This window comes from Narcine bancroftii, chromosome 3 (assembly GCF_036971445.1).
Source record: "Narcine bancroftii isolate sNarBan1 chromosome 3, sNarBan1.hap1, whole genome shotgun sequence".
Taxonomy (NCBI): domain Eukaryota; kingdom Metazoa; phylum Chordata; class Chondrichthyes; order Torpediniformes; family Narcinidae; genus Narcine; species Narcine bancroftii.
Genome location: NC_091471.1, coordinates 110651181 through 110678209, shown reverse-complemented (window position 1 = coordinate 110678209; position 27029 = coordinate 110651181). Strand labels below are relative to the sequence as shown.

The 27029-nt window shown below is 38.1% G+C and overlaps 1 protein-coding gene across 4 annotated transcripts in view; it reads right to left on the bottom strand.

Moving 5' to 3' along the window:
* LOC138757472 (amyloid beta precursor protein binding family B member 2-like) overlaps positions 1-27029 on the bottom strand; it is a 367320-nt gene that overhangs the window by 176163 nt on the left and 164128 nt on the right. The gene's annotated exons all lie outside the window — the stretch shown is intronic.

Here is a 27029-nt window from a genome sequence, read left to right as displayed (position 1 = left end):
AGCAGAGACCAGCAGCAGTGTTTGGGAGGTGTCAGGGACTGGCGGCAGAGATTTTTTTTATATGCATTTGTAATGGAAGATTCTAACCTATTTTAGTTAACCTGTTTTTTCTTAATTTCCAGCTCTTGGTTCTGCAGAGCTGAGAACCTTTTTTTTAAAACTTGCAGCTTTGGGTTCTGCAAGGCTGAGAACCTAATTGTTTTTAGACTCAGCAGACATAAGCAAAATTCCACCGAGGAGCCAGAGATGCTGTTATCTGAAGAAAGGACATCTGTGTACCGAAAACATTTAATCTTCCTGCTTGTTTTGGTCACAGACTGTCAGAGCCTAGCCTTGATGTAGAATAAACCATTGTATTAAAAATGATAAGCTGAAAATTATGTTATTCGTTAATTAACCTAGCATGCTAGCTTGCTTGCTTAACTTTCATGCTGTGCTGGGAATAGGTGCTTGGGTAAGCAGTTTTTGGGTAATAAAAGGCAAGGTCCCGCTGCTGAAGGGAGAGACTCTCCGAGAGGTGGCAACATCTCTCAGCAAGAAGAAGAAGAACTTCTGAAGTCCAGCCAACGTCCCGGTCAGGGGAGGTGGAGAAGCTGCTACCGGCGCTCTGACAACCTACTACAAGTGTGCAGTCGTTGCCTCGCTTCGGCAGTTGGGACCAGTCCAAGCATTGATAAGTATAGTTGGGAAGGGCTTGCATATTGTAGTGTGAAATCAGCTTTTGAATTTGTAATAAACATTTGTATAATCTGAACTGCTCTCGGTGTATGTGTCTATTTTCTTTCGGTAGTTCAAACACTGTGACCAATCTCAAACGAACAAAGTGAGAGGTACACGTTTACCCAAGACAGCATTAAACATTATTTCATGTGAATTTTCATGTCATTGTTTGATGTTGTTGTTTCACCACTGATTCAAATATTCTACTGATGCTACTGTGCTGTTTTTGTGGTTGTTTTGGTTTTGTTCTGAAAACTGAAAAAAAAAACCCATAAAAACTGAACAACGTCTGGTCCCAAGCGTTTCGGATTATGGGGTACTGTACTGTGTGGCAATGGACTGGAATTTTTGTTTATGGTCCTGCTTAATCTTGCTAGAAAATGTACAGTACTGGAGTCAAGACCAAGTTCACCTGTAAATGAAAATCTAAAACCCACAGATGCTAGAAATCAGAACTAAAAACAGAGAATGCACAACATTTCTGGAAGGTCAGACATCATCTGTGAAAACCTGTATAAATTACCTTGTATCATATATCAAATATGTTTTAAGTTACAAAAGAGGGGTGAAAAGAACCAAGGGAAAACCTTCATCGAGTGAACAAGAGAGACCAAGTTCCACAAGTGGCGGTGTGCCAGCTGATATCCTGTGATTAAGATGTTTAAATTGCTGCTGTTCTATCTACATGAGATGTAAATAGATGATAAATGAAGGCAGAAAAGAGGAAATAGAGTTCTGCAACTGTGAGATACAAAATGACATTGTTGTAAATCAAAAGGTGTTGAAAATTTCAGGCAGCATCGGTGAAGAACATAAAATAGAGTTGCACTACAGTTTGAAATGTTCTGACACAAACTATAGAAGCAAATAACATGAACCTGCTGAATCCACTAAGTCGAGGGATGTAGTGGGCCCAGTCAGGGTATCAGATGTTGTTCCTGGAGTTTCTTTTTTCTGGAAAAGTGCAAAAGGCCAAAACTTGGAGTCTGAGTGGAAGTGGGATGGAGAACTTAAGTGTCAGGCAACTGACACTCATGTTCTGCAAAGCTGTCCCCCTATCCAGATTTAGTTTCTTCAAAAAGCAGCAGGAAAATCACATTGTGAGCACCACGCAGTACAATGAATTGCATGAAGTGCAAGTGAACTACTGCTTCATCTGGGAAGAATATTTTGGTCCTGGATGATGGGAAGGGACAAGGTAAAAGGACAGACATTGCAGCCCCTAAAATTAGATGAGAAGGACCTGTGAGAATGGAAGTATATATTGGAGGAAATGGAAGAACAATATCCTCTCTCTTAATCCCATTTATTTTCTGTTACCTGTTCTCTTCCACATCTATCAACTCTCTCCTAACTCCTACTAGCTACGAACCCATGTTAATTTGCAGTAGACAATTAATCAATCAAGCAGTATAGATATGGAAAGAATTTGCAGGTCCAGGTGGCATGGAGAAAGAGTAACCCACGAGGTTACAGGGAACATGTGAAAATCTTTGAAACACTAGAATACACCCAAAATAAGCAGTTAAACATAATTGCTTCAAACTTCATTTGCAAGTGAATGGCAAACGATTCCTTTGGAGTTTTGATTTCCATTATGGCTAAGGCTTAGGATGAACTACAGAACTGACTTAACGATTTCAAAAAATTAGTTGAGAGAAATCAACTTATTACTGCTGGGGGCACAAGAAACAGATTAAATTTTTCAACCAATATCCTACTTTCCACAGCCTCAAGATCTCCAGCAACACATATTCCAGTCCCCCAACTGCCAAATCAGGAGGCCTGAGCCAGTTAACCCTGTATATTTGGAGTTTTGCTTGTCATCTTCGTCTACTGCCCCTCAACCATCTAGAATGCCAAGTACAAGATGCAAAAAGCATACAGATATAAATAATACAAACACTGTGTTCTGTTTGATATTTCATCCCCAAAAGGGCAGGAAAAGATTTCTGAATTATTAATCTTTCATTAACAGACAGCACAAGAGTTCATTACCTTTCTCCATCTTTGTTATAAGTTTTCCTCCATCTTATCTGTGATTTTAGAAAGGAATGCATGTAGAATATATATTTAAAGGAATTTTACCATGGCTATTTTTACCTTGGCTATGTTCTTTGGCTTGGCTTCGCGGACGAAGATTTATGGAGGGGTAAATGTCCACGTCAGCTGCAGGCTCGTTTGTGGCTGACAAGTCCGATGTGGGACAGGCAGACACGGTTGCAGCGGTTGCAGGGAAAAATTTGTTGGTTGGGGTTGGGTGTTGGGTTTTTCCTCCTTTGCCTTTTGTCAGTGAGGTGGGCTCTGCGGTCTTCTTCAAAGGAGGTTGCTGCCCGCCGAACTGTGAGGCGCCAAGATGCACGGTTTGAGGCGATATCAGCCCACTGGCGGTGGTCAATGTGGCAGGCACCAAGAGATTTCTTTAGGCAGTCCTTGTACCTCTTCTTTGGTGCACCTCTGACACGATGGCCAGTGGAGAGCTCGCCATATAACACGATCTTGGGAAGGCGATGGTCCTCCATTCTGGAGACGTGACCTACCCAGCGCAGTTGGATCTTCAACAGCTTTTAAATACACCCAATTTTAAATACACCCAATTTTAAAACAAAGTTAAAATGATCTTAAAATATTTGTGAAAGCAGTGGTGAGAATGTTGTTGAAGTCTTGGGAACCTCATTTTTTATTTATTGCTCAGGTAACTCACCAAGTTCAAATTGTCCAAAGAACTATGGAACCCAAGAGTTTTCAATATCTTTCCACTGCCTTTGGAAATGGGAGGGACAACTAAACAAAATGACATGCATGTTCCAGCACAACATTTGTTGAGGCACTTGTTTGTTAAATCCCTTCTTTTTTTCACTGATGATGACCACATCAACTTCCTCCACTGTCCAGATATATGCAAGTAACTTGCATTCTTTCCCTTCTATGCTATTGAACATAACTAATGCAGGGCATTTTTAAAAAATTGTTTGTTAAATTTTTAATTATTTTAAATTAATAAGTGTATTAATTGGATATATTTTTTCACATGTTCCGACATTTTTCAAAAATATAAATCTTTATTTAATTTTAAATATTTTAAAATGTTTCACTCAATGCCATTTAAAAACCTTGACAGCATTGACAAATGACAAACCTGGAGACAAGGCTTTGAGTTTTAAAGGAAATTTACGAGGTGCTGCTCCTCCACAAAAGCTCGTCATTAGTCTTCAGGAGGAAGGCCCTCAGGAAAGTTCAGACAAGAGGTGAATGCAACCTCAATTTCACAGGGCAGTCTCTTCTCAGTGAAATATTGCCATTTCAAGCTTGCCACTGGTCCCTCATATATGCAACAATCATCCATCAAATCTCTTTTCGCTCTACTGCAGTGAATCAGTTAGCCCTTCCATTTTGAATTTTAAAGACTCATTTTTGTCCCCATTTGCCAGGTGCTTTAACAGAAGAATAAATTATACTTCCTTCAACGTGTCATAGATCTTGCAGGAGCCTGGTACCCAACAGATCTACGTTGGGTGAAGAAGTGCAGGAGCCGTCTCTGATGACTTCACTCACAAAAGGTTTTAACAGTTGACAATACACATATCCAAGCCCAACCAGCTAAGTCAACATGACTCAACATTGCAAATTTTTAATTAAAGTAAAACTATGCAAATAAAAAAGACAATTAAAAGTAATCAAATTTCAATATCAAATTTAATTAGTAATTTAATAATTAATATAATTTGACATATTTCACTTAACCTTTCTCCATTCTAACCCAGCGCTGCTTGCATCAGATTTCACTGGCTGAGAGCAGGGAAATTTGCATGGCATTGCCCCCTTGGACTTCATGAGAAATTGACCAGCCAGGCAGAGATGTCCCTGAGGGGAATGACTGCAACTGGTAAGGCCAGCTAAGGATTTTTAAATGCCAGCAGATTGGGTGGATCTTGGAGGAAGGTTTGCCCCAGTATGTTGACTTCATCCCTAATACTCAGTATTTGAAATCACATTTTGTGGATCCATGACATTGGCCTAGGCAGGAAGTAAACGAGTCAAGCTTTGGAGGCTCAGAACATAGACTACTTCATTTAGTCAGCAGGCTGCAGCAGGCAGCATTCAAGTCACATATGTGGCTTGACCATATATACAAATGACAGTGCCCTCCATAATGTTTGGGACAAATAGACTCTTTTCCTTTATTTGCCCCTGTGCTCGACAGTTTTACATTTGTAGCCAAACAATTCACGTGATTAAAGTCCATGTTCCAGATTTTATTCAAAGTTATTTGTACACATTTTGGTTTTGACTGTAGTTACTACAGCACTTTTTTTAGTTTCCTTGTTTCAGAGCATGATAATGTTTGAGACATAGCAATAGTATGTATATTAAAGTAGTCATGTCTGTCCTAAGCATTATGGAGGGCACTGTACCTATTCTATCTGTACACACCATGTAAACAATGTAATTATTCCTTTGAATGATTCTTAAATTCCTTGAAATGCAGTCACCTATAGCAATGAAACACCCAAAAGTTATAATCTTCACTGCTACATGAATACAAGAAAAAGAGGGTTATGGGAGCAAAGTGGAGAAAATTTAGTTTGTTGAGTAGGTTTCCATTGGTCAGCACAACCTCGTGGGCCAAAGTGCCTGTACTATGCAGCAATGTTCTATGTTACACTGTGTCAACAATACTTATTCCTATGGGAGTTTGCTGTGCACAAGCTTAGTGATTTTTCTCCCACATCACACTGGGACTACAATTGAAAAGGCTACCTCACTCACTGCTGCCAAAAAAATATTTCTTCCTTCACTGATAACACTGTTTTCAAGACTATTCAGATTTTAATTTATTCAACAGATTCAACACTGTGTACGTTTCCATCTGGTGTTGATAAGATGCTCTTCTTTGTGCCACATCCATTACATGACCTGCTTGCTGCAAGGGGAATTTCTTGCTATTTGGTTAAAAATTCTTCCCCAGCATTTAGAAATGTATACAGAAACATTGAATGGAAATGTAGACTCCAACAGGTTATATTAAATTACAAATTATGTCTTTAAAATGTTGTAAACGATTTAAAAAAAAAACTCTAGGGTCAGATCATGTCACTGGATGTAGACATATGGTTTGGTTTTACATGATATGCTGCTTTGCAGTATTTCAAGAAGTCTGTTATTTCAGATGGTTAATTCTTGGATTCTCATTGTTTTGAAAATTATTATATTCCAATTCAAACAAAAAAACTGCTTAGAATTTCAAATCAAAAACACCCCATCAAAATGCATTTTTTCAGTAACATAATGGAACTTTTTAAGAGTTTTAAGAATCTGAAAAACTACCGTATAATCTACAGCTGATTTAAAGGAGAATAGTGCAATGAACTCCTTTTTATTTATGTTTTGTTCTTAACTTTTTATGTGGAAAAATATTGTTACAAATCACTTATACACTAAATCGTTATACCAAATTTTAAAGCAGTGGACACAATTAAAAAAAAATTTTTTTTTAAAGCATATGACATGATTATCTGTGAAAACAGAAATATTTCCCAGGTATACCAGGAAAACAATTGCTCTAAGCAATTATTATTGTTGCCTCTAACCATTAATTTAATTCCCAACATGAATCAGCTGTGGTCAATTCCAACCTACATCCAATTAAGTCATCCGCAGCATGCTGTACTTGTAACCAGTAGTAATCTATAGTAAATAACTTGGTCAATATACTGAATAGACTGAGTTTAAACTTGTCAACATCAACATTAAACTCCTATAAAAAAAATTCTGGAGTTTTATATTATGGGTTAATTATATCCATATTACAGATTCTGTGTTTTTGTGGAGACTTCCTCCCAAACCCCAAAGACTTGCTGGTAGGTTAACTAATTGCTGTGGAAAACCTCAGTATAATTGTCACAAAATAATTAACAGGGTTTCAAGACTTACAGTAAAAGAAAAGGAAGGATAGCACTGTCAGCCTATATTCTGATAGGCTGAATGACTTCATTCTGCATGAAAAATAAATAAACAACTGAATAGCATGTCCTGAAATTGCACTTTATAAAACTCTATAAGGACTGTGGAATAATGAAGACATGGACAGGATTACAGGTTCAGGGTCAGGGACAAGAAGTAGAATGAATTAAAGAACGTCAACAAAACTGATTGCATAATGAGGCATGAAAATGGAAATTCTAACAAAAATGGGAGCAAGAGTAGGCTACCTAGCCCACTATGCCTGCTTCACTCCTCAGGATTAACAATGGCATACTTCTACTGCAGTTCTGTAAATTCTATGATGGCTGCTGAATCAGTCTGAAACCGTATTCTCTGCAATGAGGAAGGGTGTGTTTGACAGAATTGTTAGGCTTTTCCATTCTCCTTCTGCTGTCTGCAAACAAGTTTGGTGTACTCTTGGCCTAAATGTTCAGTGTTTACCACATCCTTCTTCTCCCCTGAACAGCTACAGGGCTCTGACTCACAAGAATCTGTGAGGGTCTTGCATTTTTTTTAAATTTTAGAGATACAGCATAACAGACCCTTCCAGCCTCTGAACCATGCCACCCAAATACACCAATCAACTGACAAAACCCATAGATCTTTGGAATGTGGGAGGAAACCCATGTAGACAAAGGGAGTGAATAAATAAAGGGAGTGTGTAAATAAGAATTACATTTCCCGGAAGTTGCCCGGAAACGGGGGTTGTCGGTTAAAATTGGTTGGAAATCAGTTGAAGTACCTCAAGGAAAATAAAGTCGGTTAAGTGTTAAACCCACATAAGTCATTCTTCTTGAAAGAACAAGCATAACATGGTATCAGAAGTATCTGTCTGAGTAAGAGAAGACAATAGTTCATAAGCATGGATAAGTTAAATCCTCCCACATCAATGCAGTTTACTCGCAATCTAGCAGATAAGTGTAAATGCCTCAAACGGAGATACAACATTTATTTAGAAGCTGGTGGAATGGGAGAGACTGATGGAAAACAGAAAACATCTATGTTTCTGCACGCGATAGGTGAAGATGCCTTGGACATTTATAATAGTTTTCAAATTGATCAGACAGCTTTCACGTTGGACACTGATGACATAATTTGAGGAATATTTTGTTACAAGATACAAGCTTTTCTCCTGTGACCAAAAACAAGGTATGAGCTTTGACCAATACTTAGTCAAGCTTCACACACTGAGTAAGTTCTGTGAATGTAGAGATTTGAAAAACTCGCTCACTAAAAACAGTGTGCTGAATCCTAGATAATGGACTTAGAGAAAGACTGTTGCGTGAAAAAGATTTGTCTCTGGAAAAGGCTGTGAATTTGTGTAGGACAGGAGAGACCACACGAGCACAAGCTAAGGAGCTGCACAAGATAGACACAACAGTTAAGGAGCTACACAAGATAGATATAGCAAAACAGAGAACCAGGAGTTTCCCAAAGCAACAACAAAGCAGAGGTAAGGACAAACAGCAAATGCAGCAGATGCAAAGGTAGACATATTCCAAATATGTGTCCTTCCTATGGAAAGTCCTGCTATAGATGTGGGAAGAAGAATCATTTTGCTAAGTGCTGCAAAGCAGGGGATACCATGAGAAAGGTATACACAATGGATGAAGAAGTGGAGGAATTATTTGTGGATTCACTACAGACTACTGCTGGCAAAAAAGAATGGATTGTTCCAGTGACTGTAAATGAGACAGTAATTCCATTTAAGATCCACACCAGAGACCAGGTGAATCTGTTATCTATGTATAATTACAAGATCTTCACTGTAAAGAGCAAGATTTAAAAGTGACAGGCTACACTGGAGGGAATGTTCCAGTAAAAGGGGGCTGTATGGTGACCTTCAAACACAAAGGGCAGCATCTAAAGTCACAGCCACTGATTGTAGAAAGGAGATTACAGCCATTATAGGTCTGAGTGCATGCGAAGTGCTTGACGTGTGAAGAGTTTCCATAATGGCTTCACAGACCGAAGATAAGCACACAACACTCATGGAAGAAAGGATAATAACTACATTGGAGAAGCAATACCTTAATGTACAGAGAGAATCAACCTCATTGCATGACATGAATGAAAAACTGGAAAATGAGTTGGCAAGTAAGGATGATTTTTCACACCAGGGAGAAGACAAAAATAGAGTCACAGCATTGTATGGAACTTGTTGGACAGAAACTGCAGCAAACAATGAAGCGACCCGAAACATTACCAGAAGTTCTGATGGAAATGGCAATACTACCCTTCATTACAGCATGTCTCACTCAAATTTTGAAATTATGAACCTGCTGCTTAATGCAAATGTATACTATATTAATCAGCAGAACAAAGCAGGCTACACTCCCATCATGCTCACTGCAGTGGAAAATGAGAAAGATATGAAAATTGTGGATGAACTATTTAGCCAAGGAGATGTGAATGCCAAAGCCAGTCAGGCTAGACAGCTCACATGCTTGCAGTGAGCCATGGTTGGATGAACATAGTGAAGACTTTTCTTCTCTTTGCTGTTGATGTCAATATCCAGGATGAGGAGGGGAATAAGAATGCTTCATTACTCAACAGGGAGAATCCGAGATACCAATGCAAGTGTCAGATCTGTCACAGAAAAATAGAGTGCTTTTGACAGAACTAGAAGATGCATGAAGAAAACATATTTTACGTGAAGATGAAACACATTTTATGTACTGATAGAAGAGGTTCCTCTGAAGTGATTTCTCAGCATCTAGTGGTATAGTAATGTTGAGCAACTGCAACAGCAAAATCAACAGCTATTGGTATCTGTTTGTGAAGTTGCTGATAAACAGGATGGATTTCTCAACTTCAGCTGAATCTTGCGGATGCCCTGAATGAACGTGAACGATTTTGTGAAGCCAGAAGTCATCAGATGCAACTGGTAGAAAGAGACTGACCATGGAATGTAGATACTGTTGTTATGTAGATAGAGTAATGTGTTTGTGTTTTTTTTTAATTTAAAAAAGGGGAAAGATGTATTGTTGTGTAAATAAGAACTATTTCCCAGCATGCAATGTGCATGGTTGAACAGAAACCAGAGGTGACATGGGACAGGGAAAATAAAGTCGGTTAAGTCTTAAACCCAAGTAAATCCGTTCTTTTTGAAAGAATGAGCATAACAGGAGAACATACAAACTCCTTACAGACAGCATCAGATTTGAAACTGGCTGGCTTAGCATTGCACTAACCACGCCATTTTGAAGAGTCTGAGAATATTTTTCATTTGTTTTTTTCCTAACCTTGATATAACAAAGTTTGGAGTAGGGAGTTTGGTTTGAGGATTGTAATGTCCTCAAAGCTGGTTAAGCATGATAAGAACTGCCATGCTGAGGATCTTCACCCAGGTGAAAATACTTGCCTATTTTGTCAATGGATCCATATGATTTCAGAGACTGGCAGTAGTAATAGTGCTGCCCTTTGGACGTCAAATATCAAAGGAAAGTATCAAGTTGATGACAGGAGTCTTAACAGCAGTGATATGCAGAGGAATCTAGGGGCTCATGTCTGTGACTCCTAGAAAATGACCATGCAAATAGATAGGGTAGTAAAGAAGATGTTTCCCCTCATTGGTTAGCACACTGACCACAAGACTAACGAAGATTAAGATTCATCTATAGAAAATTTTGTTAAGTTGCATTTGGAGTATTGTGTTCAATTCTGATTGCCACTGCAGCTTGGATAACCAGTGCTTTGAGATGCCAATTATACATGACCGCTGACTCTCGAATAAGAGAGCATTGATTAATAATGCTCAGTTGGCCAAAGTCCGCGTGAGGGTATGGGTAGTGGTAGTGAATTTTATCATCAATACTTTCCTTGCTGAGTGAGATGGCTGCTGAGACATAAAAATGATCGTGCTTGTTGGGATGCTGTACTGTGCACTGGGACAACCTTTACCTTCCAGACATTTAGTACAAGGCCCATTTTCTCAAACATTTTGATGAAGAATTTAATAATGGCTTGAAGCTCAGCCTGAGTATCCGTTATCATGGATTTATTATACGCAGACATTGTTCAGTTAGAGGTGACTTTGGATCTGGTATAGCGATGTCAAAGACTAAATAGTTCTTCACTTCTCCTGCAAAGCAACCCCATTTGATCATTGAATAAGTTCAGGTGCAAGACTGCAGCAAAGAAGATTAAGAAAGTTGGCATCAGTGGCATTAAGTTTGTGGTGGACTCAATGGTTAAATTAAAATTTGCATATCATCATGCAGATGTTCAGCAATAAAAAATTTCAGCCAAGAAATTTGGCAAGTATTCTCTTATTCTTGTTCCACTATTCAAGTAAGATTAAGGCTGATTGAAATCAACTCCACTTTCCTTCTTTATCCGTGTATTCATTGTATCAATTTCCTTACAATCAAAAAAAATTATTCATCTCATTTTAGAAATGTTCAACTGATTATTCACGCATGAAAATTCCAGAGCATTGCCTGCTTTGAACTGTCAGTCCTAAATCATCATTACCCTCTCCATGTCATAGATGTTTCCATTCATCAACCCAAGCGTCTTTGTTGTTCCACTGATACTTTCCACTTCTTTAGAGCAAACTATAAACAATTGATGGAATCTTCATTGCAATTGTGAAGTGACCCAAAAGACCCATAAAACTCAAACTGTCAAACCTATCAATTTTTGTGTCATTAATTCATAAGGATAAGTCAAGTTTTTAATTTTCAATTATTTTTACAGAATGATGTTAATTCTGATTATTCAAAATTACTTTCACAATAACTTGATCAAATAGGAAATAAATGTTTACAGGATTATCTGGTTTGAAGCAGATGTCAGAAAAGCAAGCATTTTGTTAGCCTTTTTTTTGGAATTTATCTTAATATAGATCAGTATCAGATATATGGGCAGAGTAAAAGCAGATAGAATTCAGTCTGTACCAGTGTGAGGTGCTGCACTTTGGAAGTCAAATATCAAAGGAAAGTATCAAGTTAATGATAGGAGTCTTAACAGCAATGATATGCAGAGGAATCTGGGGGCCCATGTCCATGACATGGACCTTATAAAGCCTCAACACCACATCCCTGGTCTTGTATTTTATTCCTCCTGAAATGAATGGCAACATTGCATTTGCCTTCTTCACCCCTGACTCAACATGGAAGTTCAACTTCAGGCAATCCTACATGAGGACTCCCAAGTCCCTTTGCATCTGGATATTTTCAATTTTCACCCATTTAGAAAATAGTCTGCCCGTTTATTTTTTCTTCCAAGTGCATGATCATACACGTTCTGACATTGTATTTCATTTGCCACTTTTCTGTCCATTCTCCCAATCTTCTGACCTTCTGCAGACTCCCTGTTTCCTCAATACTACTTGCTCTTCCACCTACCTTCATATTTGAAGGGAATAGACTGTTACATATTCATGAAATGTTCCCTGACAATATTTTGTAAAATATTTAATTTTTGTTTGTTTTCCCCATGTATGTATATATATATATATATATATATATATATCTATACACATAGTAACCTTTCCAATATCAAAGTATTTTTTAAACTTTTTTCTTACAAAAAAACAAGAAAAACAAAACAACCCTTCTCCCCTCCTTTTTTTCAATATAAATCCATACCCTGTCAGGACTCACATTTATATTGTTCATAAAAAAATTCAATATGGAGAAATGACTTGCATTTATACTATAATAGGATCTATTATTGTCCTTTTTATTATTGTAGTTATAATTGGTCCCCTATATGATCCAAATATGGCTGATAAATATGTCATATTTCCTCTTTAAGTCGTATGTAATTTTTTCCATAGGTATACAATTATTTATCTCAGCAGTCCATCGTGCTAAGGAGTCTGATTTCCTAGTAATTCCAATACATTTCTTGGTCACTGCTAAGGCTATTTTAACAAATGAAATTTGGAACTTAGTTAACTTATTGCTTATTTATCCTTGTTAATATTTCAGTAATATCCTTCCAGGAAGGTCTCACCTTCATACACAAATATGTAACATGTAAAAACTTTCCTATTACTGTCCCACACCTAAAACACATCCTCCAATATTTCAGATTTTGATTTACGCAACTTCTGTGGTCTGAGATATAATTGGTGTAGGAAATTATATTGCACTAATCCGTATCTTGAATTTATAATTGATGTCATGCTATCCAAACACCAATCAGACCAATATCTTTCCATTATTGCAACACTTAGATCCGACTCCCATCTCTCTCTTGATCACTATAAACCTGGTTTTGCACTTTCATTCTGGAGAGCATAGTACATCTTAGTTATAAATTTAGGTGTATTAACCAGTCATTTTGTTCACCTTCCCCATTTCCATTGGCCCATCACCCACACACATCTACCTTACCCTCCAAACCACCTCCCACATTTGGTTCCATCTACCCATCAGTTCTCCCTTATTTGGTCCTACTTATCACCTCCCAGCCACTGCCTCTTTCTTCCCTCATCTGGCTTCATCTATCACCTCACCTAGTACAATCTATCACCCACTAACCCCCGTTTCATCTTTCCCTCTCACATCTTTATACTGGTTATCTTCCCTTCACATTTCAATTCTCAGTGCAGGCCATAGCCTGAAGAGTTGGCCCGAGTTCTTCCAGCAATTTGTTTTGTGGTTCATCAGAAATTGAACAGCTTTGCCAAGATTGTTTGACTAGCTCTCATCTGTGTTTTTAAATACCATCAAATCACACCATCTCTCCTAGATAAAAGGAGAAATAAATAACTGGATACAATCTATCTTCCTCTTTTTAATATTTTGTACAAAATTGCCATATTTGGTCATCTAGAAATTTTTACTCAATAAGGTGACAATGTGAATCTGCCTCAACATTAATATTTCTTGACTTTTGAGTTAAAATAGTAAATATAAATTTGGCCTCTTGATTATCTCTAACTTTAATCATGCCACTAATAGTGGTCCTGGTTTCTTTATTAATGTCCAACACTCCAGAACAACCCTGCTACTTCTTTCTTCCAACAAGATGGCCTAAAATGTGTTCCTTAAACCAATTTCTTTGACAGCTATTGGTCATCCTGAAGACTTGGTGCTACTGTTTTGTTTAATATTGATTTTGAGAACCACCCAGCACGTGTTGCTGCATGAAAGGTCTGAACTAGTGGAAGTTATTTTTAATTGTTGTGTACTCCAATTTTACACTTTGTAATCCATGTCTCCTGTGAGGTATAGGAAACAGGCCTTTCACCTTCTTCCCCGACACCAGGTTGCAGCAAGACAATATTACTTTTCTGTTGTCTGTAGGATTGAAAGCAACCATCAATTTGGCTTCTCACTCCTGTCATCCAGAAGGCACATTCTCATCCTAATAAATGATTATGCATTATGCAAAAATTTTAACATGTAAATCAAATACTATTAATCTTAAACCATCCTTTATATTGCACACTTTTGAACTGAAATACATGAATTTCTAAAATAAGGCAGCAAATCACAAAATACTGGAATGTTTATTTACCCACTCTTAATGTACAAATTGTTGTATTGCTTTGTCCTGTCAGTCATAACTGTCTATTTCAAATTAGTCTCAGATGGATCTGGTAAATGAACTGAGTGAAGATTAACAAAGTGGGTGGAAATGCACTGAGGAATGACATGTTATTCAAACATTCTGTTTATGCATCTAAATGTTCAACTACGTGCATGTATAAATTAAATCACAAGTAAAATCAAACTTCTTTCATATCAATTAAAAGCATGGATGCTCCAGCAAAATCCCATGCAGTCAAGATTACATAATGATATAGAATATGTAATAAAATATGCACAGGCAGTGCAGAACAACACAATGGCCGTTCCTTGTACATTAAAGGCATTAAAATCATTTGATTTTCTCATATTGCCATTGTCCTCAGTCATATTGATTATGACACAGAAGTCAACTGTAGTTACATGCTTGCAGTTGCCACTACTGGGAAAGCTTATGGGGCTTCACACATCCTCCCCAACATCCATTTATTGAATTCTATACCATCAGGGGCACATTGAACAGCCAGATACACCAAATTAAATTATTTACCAGCATTGTTAAAAGCAAAGGATATCATCCAATTCAATAGCTAAATCTACCTATTGCAGACAAGAGTTTAAACATTATTTAAGACATGTAAGAAGTTGTTTCCCATGTGGGAGAGTCTAGGACAAGAGAGCACAATTTCAGGATTGAAGGGAATCCAGTAAGAACAGAGATGCGGAGGAATTTCTTTAGCAAGAGGGTGGTAAATCTGTGGAATTTGTGGCCACAGGTGGTTGCAAAGGCCAGGTCATTGGTTGTATTTAAGGCAGATCGACAGGTTCTTGATTAGCAAGAGCATCAGTTTATGAAGAGAAGGCCAGGGCTCAGATGGAAAATGGATCAGCTCATGATTAAATGGAGGGGAAGACTTGATGGGCTGAATAGTCTATTTCTGCTCCTATAAATTAAATTTATTATGTTGGCTACTCATCACAGATTAATAGCTTGCCTTTTAACCGAAACTTGACTTCTATTAAAGAAGTGAACAACTCATCAATTCTAACACATTGCAAAATATACTCAGCACACCAGGCCAATGAAAAGAATGTGCAAGGATATGTTAGTACAAATTTCTACTGCATGAACAAGCCAATGTATTGAGTTCAACGGAACAGGTCATTGTAGATAATATGGACAAGATCTTTCATCTTCTGATTCCAACACTGCAGAAGTCAAAAAGAACAAAAGTTGTGGATTGCCAAGGAGAATGTGTATGTCTGTGTGTGAGAATGGGCCATCAATCAAGACCTAACAATGTTGTGCTGGGGGGGCATGGTGGAGCCAAGGCAGTAATCAGGCTGGAATACAGCGCTGGGGACCTGAGAGCAGCATCACAGCCACAGCACAAGGTTTTGGCTAGCACACCCAGGTCTTCATCAAAGCAAAAACACAGAAATGCTGGAGGAATTCAGCAAGTTTCTCAATATCCACATGAGGCAAAGATACATAACATACCTTTCTGGGCCCGAGCCGTTCTTCAAGGTATGAGGCCCAAAAGGTCAATTATACATCTTTACCTCCAATGGATGCTGCAAGATCTGTTGAGTTCCTCCATTATTTCTGTGTTGTTACATAGTGACTGGAGACTTCTGTATTTCATTTCATCAAATCAAGTCTTATGTGCTTTGTGAAGCCTAATACTGCATGAACGACTCATGTTTAAGTATGACAAAAGGCCCTTTCATGAAGGTTACAAGTGTAGAGGGAAAACATAAAACTTACCTTTCAAGCAGCAGCTCTAAAAGGCTGCTCCTACGCCACATTCACTTTGAGTAGCGCCTTGTAGCACCCTCTGGAGCTGATGGAGATGGGGCAACTGGTGCTGTAGCGCCACCCATCATAAATACACGGCAGAGCAATGGCAGTCTTCCCTACTTATAACCCCCCAAGCAGCTAGAACTGGTCTGTGGTTCTTAGAACCAGCTTAGTGGGGCATTATGGGTAGGGAAGACAGCCATTGGTTTGCCATATTTTGAGCCACAGAGAGCAGCCCTGAAGGCCGTAGAGGCCCAGTGAGGTGCCGGAGTGGTTGGCAGGGTTGTCACAGTCTGCTCTGGCTGCTCTGTGGTTCTTAGAACAGTTCCAGCTAAGTGGGGGATTATGGGTAGGGTAGATGGCCATTGGTCTGCCGCGTTTTGAGCCGCAGAGAGCAGCCCTGAAGGTCGTAGTGGCCCAGGGAGGTGCCAGAGTGGCTGGCAGGGCTGTCACAGTCTGCATGACTGACCCTGCCCCAATGGTTCCCATTGCCTGACAGATCCCGCTGACCCCTCCTGCTCCCAGTCAGCTGCTCCTGCTCTGATTGCTCCTGTCAACTGCCCCTGCTTTGAGGGGGTCATAGATGGGTCGCAGGTTGATGGCATCATCAGCCCGCCCCTAACCAGCCACTTCATGTGAGGTGGAGGAGTGCAACACTCCGCCTATTATCTTTACCCAAGAGGGATTGCAGTCAACACCTTGGAGCCAGCTACAGCACATTCAAGAAGGCAAGTCTCCCAACGTAAGGGCAGACAACCTCTGCCTTTACAGTTGAGCTTTTTCTTTGCATGAAAGGGCCTTAACGCTTCCAGAGGTGGTGTCCAAACATTTGATATGACCAGTGACCACATATTCAAAAACCACTGCATATCGTGGGCTTCGAGGACTCAAACAACTTTGCAGCAGAAATAGTTTTAGCCCTGCAATTAAGTATTCATTCAATACACATTTACAAACCCAATGCATACCTGATTCTCAGATTCATTATACCCTCGCTGGAAAATAAACTGCTTCACACAACCTCCATAAACAAAATTGAACTATAAACGGAGGTAGAAGCATAAGACTGAGAATTTACAGTTCAATTATTGGCAGTTGGGCCTGCACAGTTTAGGTGATGCCCCTTTTAGATACAAATTCCACATAAGCCAAAGAAGTGTATAAGATTACTCCATAAGAACATGGCAGTCTTTATCATATTCAAGGTCAATATTACATTAATTCTACAGCAGTAGTGCCTAGCTATTAAATTCCATCTAAATAAAACATGAACATGGCATTATAATTTCTGTTATTATCCTCAAGTCAAACTCCCTTCTCTGCAAAAGTGTCCTTGAATTATCCATTCAAAATTAGAGAATTACTTCCTGTTCACTCCAAAGAACACAACACTGAAGAGTTAATGAAACAGCTTTAATATCGTTATAAATTACTTGTGAATAAAGAAAAATTCAAAGTACTAATAAAACTAAGTGTCAAATGGCCATATCCTGATCTCATCAGTGACAAAGCAATTATTTTACCCCTTATCAGGTTACATTGCAAACAAAATTATTGCCCATTGGTTCAGCAGTTGGTTTTCACATATTACATTCTAAAAAATATAGAGCTATAAAACCAATTGGATGAGGCAGCTTTGCAATTTGGTCCCTTGCAATCCTAGTCATGGATAATAGGTAAAATTCCCAAATCTCCATGGCGCTCATCATTTACAGCATTGCTATAGATAAGGCCTACTTTTTAAATAATTAAACTCCAAATCATTCCACATGCAGAACAAGATGTCTGAAGTTTTACCTACCCTCATAATTCACGATAATGATAGCCAGCATATAATCTTTCCCCAGCATCATTACGAACACAACAATAAATTCCCTCACTTGCAGGTTAATTAATAAAAGAAAACCCCACAAAATGTTTAGTGGTTGGACAAAAACATACGGAAAGCGGACTTCCTGGTTGTGGCTGGCGAAACACTTTCATTGCAAACAAGATGAAACAGAGGGTGCTCATTTGGTGCATTCTGCCTGTTCAGCTCAGCACACTTTGCAGCTATGGTAACCAACTGGATAGCCTTCCTGCAGTCTTTCAGAAAAGCAATCACGTGACTATCCAAGGAGATTTCCTCCTATCGATCATCTGAAAGAGTTAGTTCACAAATTGCGCACATTAAACCTCAAAGGACAAAAGGTTCTTGTCAAGTGTACAGTTGTAAAATATTAAAGTAATGTCAGAGGGTGTTTTCTTTTTCACTTAAAAATATTTTTATTGAGTTTAACATATAAATCCTTCATACAAAGTCATCTAATATAACAAACAACAGGTCATATCAGATAGATATCACAAATTAAATATAAATGTAAATCAAAAATCTATCCATAATTGTTTATCTAACAATATTTCATTGAAGCATCAGATTCTATCAATTTGGTAGTTAACTGTTTATCCCTTTCTCATAATATATTCCAATATAGTTCAGGATAGAAAATAATCCCTTTATCCAAACAGAGTAAATTCTGTCTTAATTGATAATATGATCCATGACAACCATATTTAAGCCCATGTTTAACAAGTTCATCTAAAAAAAATGTATGATTCATCATTGTGCGTGGGACATAGTCTTATTCAATTCTAAGTGCTCCATCGTGTACATTTCTCCAAAGTCAAATGTGCTCAAATTTATTCTGATATAATTCACTTTGTGACAAATGTAAAATATTCGATGCCACTTTGTTACATAGGTTTTGGACTTGCACTAATTTGCAAAAACATTGGGCTGACATTTTTAGAACTTTTTCAACCATATTTAGGATCACTTTAGATCCATGTCTGGTAATTGCACTATTTGGTTTTTCTAAAGATATAAATATTATTTTATCTTCTAATCAAAGACAGGTTATAGCATTCTCCATTTTATTAGCAAAAAGAGCAATTCTGTTAAAATGGAAAGATGAGTTCCCACCTACACATGACCAATTAGATAATATGTCCTTTTTAAATCTGGAGAAAATTAGGCATAATGTCACAAAAATCAAGATTTATTTTGATAAGATGGGGCCCATTTATAGCTCCCTTCCATAATTGGACTAAGTATGTGCGATGATGAATATCACTGTGTGTGCTTGCTTGGATTCCCTGCGGCCATTTGTTTAGATTTAATACTACATACAATATGAATTTTAACCTTGATTGCTGTGGGTTTTATTTATTTTTCTTTTCATTTTTTCTTACTTATCTCTTATAACATTTTATGTATTACCATTTATTGGATTTAGAATTAAGTAGCATTGCAACTGTACCATATGTTATTATTTGTAAATCTGCAAAGATATCATTGTAATTGATTTACTGCTTTTTTGTTTATTTTTCTGATTAAACAATAAAAATAATTTTAAAAGAAAAAAAATACCTAAAACAAATCTAACCCCTCCATCTCAACAAGGTTAACTTGTAGAATTGTAAAGATATGGATCGAGTAGCGACCTTCAAACATTAGACAGAGAATCTCTGGAGCATCCAGACTTCTTAAATTCTCTAATTATGATAGTATTCTATGAATGGACTCCACACATTGTCAAATTGAAAGTTTACATCTTTAATGTGGTATCTACTTTTCTCCAAGCTTAAACTGGACATAACATCATGTAACCACTGGGAAGAGTAGGTGGGGACTCATCCTCCCATTTCATTAAAATTGCTCCTCCAGATATCAATAAGGTAAAAGCTAGAATTTTCTCTTGGGCTGAAGTCAAGAGAATATCCTCTTCTTGAGAAAGCCAAACAAAACAATGAGAGGGCATGGTTCTGAATTTGATCTTTAAAATCTTTGACAAAGTCTGAAAAAATATCTTTCCAAATTTTTTTTTTAATTAGGGCATTCCCAAAACAGACTTCAAAGATTTTACACTTATCGCCTTGAGGATTAACGTCTAAGTAAAAACGAGCTCATTTGACTTTGGATATATGTATCCTATGCACCATCTTAAATTGTTGCAAACAATGTCAAGCACAAAATGAGGATTTTATTAATCAAATTAAGAGTGGAAAACCAATCTTGATCTGAAAAAGATATGTTCAAATTGCATTCGCAATCACTCTTAATTCCAATCATTGAAGTTGCTCTTAAATATATAAGTTATTATAAATAATTGATATTGATCCATGTTGGGAGAACTGCAAAACAAAAAGTATATCAATAATAATTTTTCTCTAGATTTGAGGAAATTCAGAAAGCTTAGACTGAACAAAATGCCTAACTTGTAAATATCTAAAAAAAATATCTATTGGAAAGTTGAAATTTGGCTTTCATTTGTTCAAAAGAAGCAAAACTCTTTTGAATAAGATCTCTATAATTTTTGATACCTAATCTAAACCTTTTCTTAAATCATGCATCTAACACAGGTTGAAAAAGATGGTCATCTATAATAGGATTGGCAAGAGAGAAACTCTTATGGCCAAAAATTTGCTAAATTTTGTCCATATTCTCAACCTATTTCTCATTATAGGATTATGTATCAATTTAGAAGAGGAAAGGGTAAGAAAGAACCTAAAATAGCTAACATAGATGAATTTTTTAGAGAAATTCTATTCCATTTCTACCCAAGAAGGGCGATTCAGTAGTGTATCAATGAAAGTAGATTACGCATGTTAACTGGCCAATTATAAAATCTAAGATTATGTAATGATAGTCCCCTGTTCCATTTAGTCTTTTGAAGATGAGCCTATTTATGAGAGGCTGTTTTCCTTGTCATATATACGAGAAAATGAACAAGTCTACTGAATTTAAAAAAAAATTAGGAATGAATATTGGTAAAGCTTGAAAAAGATAGAGAAATTTAGGTAAAATGTTCATTTTAATCAAATTGATACGTCCAATCATTGGATACGATAAAAGTGACCATTACAAGTTTTCCCTTTACATTAGAGTATTCAAACATTTCAAGAGAAAAATAAATTCTTCATATGCAGGTAGAAGATATCTTTCAGAGCATAGGATATTACAGCATAGTACAGACCTTTCTGCCCCTGATCTGGTGCCCTCCTATATATACCTACCAAAAAAAAACTAAACCATGTCATAATTCTCTATTTTTCTTCCGTCCATGTGCCTAAAAGACTCTTAAACCACCACCATCACTGGCAATGCATTCCAGGCACCCACACTCTCTGTGTAAAGAAAGAAATCATTAACTCTAAATGCTATAACCTGCTACAATATCAAATCCAGTAAAGTAGCAGATGGCAAAGCTTCGCTCCCAGAGGAGCCCAACTTAATGGCAGTATCAGTGAAGAACCACTCCTCTCCATCCCCACATCTCTGATGACCCATTCCTGTCCACATCTGAGGATTATGCTGCCTTCAGGAGAGTGAATCCGAAGAAAGCATCTGGCCCAGAAGGAGTACCTGCCCAAATATTAAAAATCTGTGCAGACTAACTTACCAATGTATTCATGAATATCTTCATTGTCTCACTCCAGAAGGGCGTGGTACCCACAAACTTCAAACAGCTGTCAATCATACCCATTCCCAACAAGAGAGTAGTATCCCGCATTAATCACTATTGACCAGTAATGTAAAGAATGCAGAAAAAAAATCACACAGCAATGTCAAACACTAAGGGAAGGTTCCTCTGTTTTGTGTGATAAAGGTTTGATTAGCCCTGCAGATAAAGAATTAGCATTAGATATTAAGACCGAAACCAAGGCTGCTTGCATAAACATAAAGGTGCCTGATATATCTTAAAAACAAAACCTCGAGAAATCACCTTAAATATTCAAGGACTGAAACTTAAAATTAACTGTTTGACGAGATTAATTATTAACGTGATTAACTGTTTGATGTAATTAATTTACATTCCAATGAGAAAAAACAAAAGCATATGCTAATGAGAAACAGGAACCAATCCACGTCAAAACAACCAGTGTAAGAAACTTGTGAAAAATGCACCACCAAAAGGGACCATATATGGTATGCCAAAATGCTGTATACTTTGAGTAAGGCTCAGTGCAGGAAATGAGTGATACCATCTACTCTTCTTTCTACCCATTGCTCCCGCTGGTGTAATATTATAAAGTTGGTTGTGTTCTGCAGTTTGTTCTGTTACAGCGCGGCAGGTTCTCGCTGAGATGATTGCCCGGGATGAACTAAGAGGCCACAAGGAAACTGGGACTTTGGACAGAGTTGACAGTATGTCTCCAGGACCCTCGAGCCCGGACTCCACAGCTGACTCCCAGGAACACTGTGGTCCCTCATCTGAGGCTGATCTGGTTCCCTGCCGAGATCCCCAAAAAGAATCCGAGAGTGAAGAAAAGTTAAGAAGAATATTTGCTATTGTTGCTTAGATTTGTTAACCTGGTTAAATTTTAATTGTGAGAATCATTTTGGAAATCAGGCTAGGGAAATGGGATAGACTATGGACAAAAATGATGGTGGCACCCAGGTACAACAAATGTATTACTCACATCCGAATCATAGTAAGGGGTACCTTCATGTGTCGGCAGTTTTGACAAAGAGATCAGGAAATGAGGCAAGGCCCAAAGGGGAACGTGGAACACGGGCACTATAGCAGAGGCAGAATATTTGGGAAAAAGCTGCAGGAAAAAAGTGGGGAAAACAAGAATTAAAGAATGGAAAGAGGAGGCCCACAAGAAGTGGGAAGAGACAAAAAAAAAGCTGGAGGGAAAAGGCAAGCAGCAGGGGGAACAGAAGCATGTACTCTGGACGGAAACCAGAAAATCTGGCAGGTATTGCAGTCAGAGTGTGACTGCCGCAATAAGCAACAAGTGAGAAAAGAAAGGGAACAGAGTCAAAGGAGGAGACAACAAGGGTGCCAGATGGTGAGTAAATTAATGCGAAAGGAACCCTGGGGACCCCTTGTCAGGCATAGCAATCATATTTGTACATGAGGATGATGAAAAGAAATCGTTGGATCCTCAGTGGGCTTGCCCTCCCTCCTATGCACCAGCCCCATCACCGATTGCGTCACCTCCAGTACAGAGACACATCTCCGTTGCAACCACCCTGTTCATCTCAGACGAAGGGGAGGAAGAAGAAGAAAAAAGAGAGGAGCATTGGTAAGTGGAGAGAGCTTAAAGCAGTGAGAATGTGCCCCAAATGAGGAAACAAAAAGACAAAAAGGATATTCCCAAACAGAACCATTCCAAACCCAAGGGCAAGGTGGGCAAACCAGCATGATAGCATGAAGTAAATGGTCCTTGGAAACTGCAAGAAATATTTATAACCCAAAAAAGTTATAGAATTAAAGATCCTGTGAGTTTTGTGAAGTAGGTATCCATGACTATGTATGAGGCGCACCCACAAGATTTGTTTCCCTGTGGCTGGTTCTCTGTCATCTCGTGAGTCTGACCAATTGGGACAATAGTTATAACTCAGTCGTCATCATCAAGAGTCAGATCATACAGTCGGAAAGGAAATTCAAACTTAAATTTTGGCTTTTCTACTCATTCTTGTTCCCTACCATTAGATCAGATGGCCAGCACTGCACGCCATTGTTGTTCTCTTACATTTTTGCCCAGTCAAGATTATTTTTTTATTAAGGTGGACATTTTACCAGGGAGACACTGCATCAATATGGCATTAAATGGCACTGATGTTCCCCCATTGTTATAAATCTGTACACCTGCTTATGTCCGATAAGCAGTTGTAACTATCTCCCAAAAATCCTGTGCCATTTCCTTTTGGAGGGTGCAGCACTCAATCACCTTACTCATATCTACTGGGCAAGTATGTTCCGTACTTGGGTTTGTTCAATGCTATAAGTTCGAACTAAGGTGGGAAAGTCTGTGATTATCGCTGCTCCCCTTCCCATAGCCTGCTGCTATTTGTCATTTTCCTCTGAGTCCAGAATGGCATGGTGGCACCCATGCATCCGATTTCCCCAAACCATGCCATGACATTAAGTCTGGTTCTGGCGAACGGCGTTGTCTTTAAAGTAGTAGATTTACAACATACCCTCTTTGCAGTCCCACTGCATCTGGACAGTCAATATCTTTTTGCATTCTCTTATGATGGACAGCTGTATATCTGGACCAAGTTACCACAGGGCTTATTCACCTATCTTATTTTCCCAGATATTACAATGACAGCCATACATACGTAGCCCTGAAGTTGAGGAAAACTGAGAGGACTGTTTACAACTGACCAAAATAATTGACTTAACTATTAATCAATTGCTACCTGTGATTTGCAAGCCATGTTTCTCATATAACTAACATAAAGAAGCAATTCCTAAATGGCATGAATAATCTTGTAGGATAACATCTCCTATTGCAAATAGTGGTAGTTCTGCCTTGCCCACAGGAAAAAGAAACTCAGAGTTGATATCATGCATGTATTCTGACAAGAAATCGGAATCTATTAGCCAAAATTTTAATGAGAAATCTCATTCCCCTTTGGATACTGAGCAACTCTGGGATCCCTCGGTGAAAGTCCAAAATGTCTGGTTCATGGTTGACCATTGATGTTTTCTAACTTCTAATACAAAACTCTTCAGGAGGCTGACAATTGACCAAAATGTTGTCACAATTCTCACCACCTATGATAGAGAATCCCAACAAACAACTTGCTTCACTATGGATTTCAATAGAAGAAAATGGCTGCAGGTGATTAAGAAAAGTATTAATTCATTTAGGATAGATCTATTACAGAAAGATATATAGATAAATTGATTTTAAATGATTTAAACTTACAGAAAGAGACAAATTAGGAAAGAAAAGATGAATTATGAAAGGAGATTGGCAAACAATATATAAAATAATAAGAATTTTTAAAAAATACATAAAGAGTAAAAGAGAGACATGCATAGATATAGGACCAATTGAAAACGATGCTGGGGAAATTATAATGGGTAATAAAGAGATGGCAGAGGATCTTAATTGATATTTTATGTCATTCTTCACTGTGGAAGACATTAGCAATATATCTGACAGACAGAAGTTTCAGGGAATAGAATGAGATGCAGTTAGGATCACTAGAGAAATAGTGTTAAAAAGATTAATGGATTAAAGATTGATAACTCTCCCAGACCAGATGAGTTGCATCCACGGGTTCTAAAAGAGGCAGCTTTGGAGATTGTGGACCCATTGGTGATGATTTTACAGAAATCCATAGACTCTGGCCTGGTTCCATCGGATTGGAACATTGCAAGGTGTCAAATGTGGTTCTACTGATTTGGGAGACAGAAAAAAGGAAACTATAGGCCTGGTTGGGAAGGTATTAGAATCGATCCTCAAGGACATGGTTATGAAATACCGAGAGATGCATGACAAGACAGGTCCAAGTCAGCATGGGTTTTAAACCATGGTTTTTTTTATCATCCCTGATCAACCTACTAGAATTTTTTGAAGAAATCTCAGATGGACAAAGGGGAGGCTGTGATGTTGTATATTTGGATTTTCAGAAGGCTTAATAAGCTGCAAGGATGCTTAATAAGTTGAGAGCCCATGGAATTACAGGGATGATATTAGATTGGATAGAAAATTGGCTGATAGGCAGGAAACAAAGGGATCCTGTCCAGGTTGGCTGCCTGTAACAAGCGGTGTTCCACCGGGGTCAGTCTTGGGATTGCTACTGTTTACAATTTATATTAATGATTTGGATTGTGGAATTAATGGTTTTGTGGTCAAATTTGCAGATGACACTAAGATAGGTGGCGGAGCAGGAAGTTTTGAAGAAACCATAAAGTTGCAGAAGGATATAGACAGCTTAGAGGACTTGGCAAAAAAATGTTGAGAAATGTATAGTTATACATTTTGGCAGTGTATTTTTTGGATGTGGAGAAAATTCAAACCTCAGAAGTACAAATGGCGTCCTCATGGGAAACCTAAAAGTTAATGACCAGGTGGGATTGGTAGTAAAGAAAACGAATGTTATGTTGGCATTCATTTCAAGTGGAATAGTGTATAAGAGTAAAAAGGTGTTGATGAGGCTCTATGGGGCACTGGTAAGACCTCAATTAGAGTACTGTGTGCAGTTTTGGGCCCCCTATCTTAGAAAGGATGTAATGTTGTTGGAGAGAGTGCAGAGGAGATTTATTAAGATGATTCCTGGAATATAACGGTTAACGTATGAGGAATATTTGGCACCTCTTGGATTGTATTCATTGGAGTATAGAAGAATGAGAGGGGATTCAGAGACATTTTGAATTTTGAAAGGTTTTGACAGAGTGGATGTAGATAGGATGTTTCCCTTGGTGTGTGAATCAAGGACAAGAGGGTACAGTCTTAAAATTAAAGTTATCCATTTAAAACAGAGATGAGAAAAAACTTCTTTAGTCAGAGGGTCATGGATTTGTGGAACTCATTGCTGCGTTCAGCGGTGGAGGCCCAATCACTGGGAGAGTTTAAGCAGGAGATTGATGTATCTAATTGGTCTGAGCATCAGGGGATATAGGGAAAAAGCTGGCATTTGGAACTAGATGTGAGTATAGTTCAGCTTAGGGTAGAGTCATGGAACAGACACGATGGGCCAAGTGGGCTACTTCTGTTCCTTTATCTTGTGATCATATCTTTGTGAGCAGTGTTAGTTTTAACCAGCTCTTATTTTCTGTACTCAATTCCACCCTGCCTCCCACTGCATAACCCCATTACACTGAAGGAAAGAAAGACAAGTTTAAATACGAAAATATGAATAGGTGTACACCATGTTGCCCCTCAAGCCTGCCTTGTTGCTCAATAGGATTAAGAATGATTTATGCTTCAAATCTTCTATGGTAGCTCACACAGCCTCCTATTCACCAACTTTAAAAAAAAAGATCTCTAAATACTTCTTATGACATAATCACCACAATCTTCCTGGGTGGACAATTTGAGAATCACCACTCCCTACGAGAAGAAATTCCTGTACATTTCAGTTACAAGAATATAGCTCCCCTCATTTTAAACCCTTCTTTGAGAGGAAACAGGACAACTCTGTTGATACAGAAAATCTCACAACAAGGGAACCATATTAAGTTAGTGATTTCCATATTCTGCAGTCAGAGTACAATCTCAAGATCACTAATTCTCAATGGGGGCCA